We start from the raw sequence: 1,881 nt of genomic DNA, 5'->3' as shown, positions 1-1,881 counted from the left end.
AGGTCATGATCCCAGGGTCCTGAGATGGAGCCCCGCATCAGGCTCTCTGCTCGGCAGGGAGCCTGCTTCCCTTCCTCTCTCTCTCTGCCTGCCTCTCTGCCTACTTGCAATCTCTGTCTGTCAAAGAAATAAATAAAATCTAAAAAAAAAGAAAAAGAAAAAGAAAAAGAAAAGAAAAGAGGTCTAAGGACTGACCTCTGGGACACCCAGTTCTCACATCTGACATAAGGTGGTTTAAAGCTAGCGAGCCCTCTGGGGCGCCTGGGTGGCTCAGCCAGTTAAGCGTCCAACTCTTGGTTTTGGCTCAGGTCATGATCTCAGGGTTGTGAAATAGAGCCCTGCGTCAGGCTCTATGCTCAGTGCAGAGTCTGTGCCCGATCTTCTCTCCCTCGCCCTCTGTCCCCTCCCCCCTCAAATATATAGATAAATCTTAAAAAGAAGAGGAAAAAAAAGCTAGCGAGCACTCCAAAACAGAGGCAGATACCTAAGCTAGGCTTATAAGAACAGGCAGGTACTGGAGACAGAAGTAACAGATATCAAATACGAAGAAACAATTTTGGCAAGAGGAATCAAGCATCTGCTTGGCAATAGAGGTTGAGAAAAATTTAAGGATTATTGAGTCTGGGTAATATATTCTAGATGTCAGCAAAGATGGGACCTTGGCTCTGAGCCAGCTTTCTGCCCTGGGCTTCCACTGCATCCTTACCTTGATTCCTGCCCCCCGTGGGTATCTGTGTATTGTTCTAGCTTATCATTTGCCCTTCTTTCCTATTTCATTTTCTTTTTCCTTAATTGCACATAATACAGAAATAATACATTCAATTGATTCTGACATTTTTCCCCCACATCTTAACACCTCCAAAATTAAGATGAATCTTAGAAGTTGATAGTGTGAGGGGTACCTGGGTGGCTCAGTGGGTTAAGCCTCTGCCTTCGGCTCGGGGTCGTGATCTCAGGGTCCTGGGATCGAGCCCTGCATTAGGCTCTCTGCTCAGCGGGGAGCCTGCTTCCCCCTCTCTCTCTGCCTGCCTCTCTGCCTACTTGTGATCTCTCTGTCAAATAAATAAATAAAATCTTTAAAAAAAAGGACTGGAGGGATTTGCTATAAAATAATAATAATAGTCACTGATTTTAAGTGTACAATTCAACGAGTTTACACAAATATGTATAGACATGCAACCACCACCACAATTGTGATAAAGGGCATTTTCATCATTCCAAAAACGTTTCCTGGAGTCTCTAGACAGCCAATCCCTTCTCTCCACACCTGTCCCCTGCAATCAATGATCTGCATTCTATCACTAGTTTTACCTTTTCCAGAATTTCATAAAATGAGATTGTACAGCATGTGCTGTGCCTGGATTTCTTCACGCAGCATAATCATTCTCAGATTCATTCATGTTGACAGACTTATCAGTTCGTTTTTATCGTGGAGTATCATTTCATCCTATGGATGTATCACATTTTGTTTGTCCATTCGCCAGTTGAGATATTTGAATTGTTTCCAGTCTGCAGTTATTTAAAAAAAAAAAAGAATAATCAGCCTTTTTCAAAGTGGGAAAAAGGGTAAACCCATCTAAAACAAGTTGGATTATATTTTATTTTCTCCTCCCCATGAGGCGTGAGTAGCATGATATAATCCTTTTACTTTAAAAAAAGTATAAGGAAAACAAATCTCATACATTTTGGTTATATTACTCCTTTAATTATCAGTGAATGGTGTTAAGTATCTGTGAATCCTAATCAAGTTAAGGAAAAGAAATTCCAAAGTTCCTGAAAGTACAGTTTAGAGTCGATAATTTAAAAATACAAATCTAAAAAGAAAGAAAGCACAAGTCGTTCCCCCAGCGAGGTAAACTTTGGATAACATCGGGTTCCCTG

At 41.3% G+C, this 1,881-nt stretch overlaps 1 long non-coding RNA gene across 1 annotated transcript in view; it reads right to left on the bottom strand.

Moving 5' to 3' along the window:
• LOC111157254 overlaps positions 1-1,442 on the bottom strand; it is an 11,866-nt gene extending 10,424 nt beyond the window's left edge. Inside the window, exon 1 of the long non-coding RNA XR_002641284.1 lies at positions 1,312-1,442. This is a non-coding gene — a long non-coding RNA (uncharacterized LOC111157254). The remainder of the gene's footprint in view (positions 1-1,311) is intronic.
• Between the last annotated feature and the right edge of the window lie 439 nt (positions 1,443-1,881).

This window comes from Enhydra lutris, unplaced genomic scaffold (genome assembly GCF_002288905.1).
Source record: "Enhydra lutris kenyoni isolate GAN:26980312 unplaced genomic scaffold, ASM228890v2 scaffoldscaffold53, whole genome shotgun sequence".
Classification (NCBI taxonomy): domain Eukaryota; kingdom Metazoa; phylum Chordata; class Mammalia; order Carnivora; family Mustelidae; genus Enhydra; species Enhydra lutris.
Note: the sequence above shows the minus strand (reverse complement) of the source record. Positions and strands in the feature narration are given on the sequence as shown.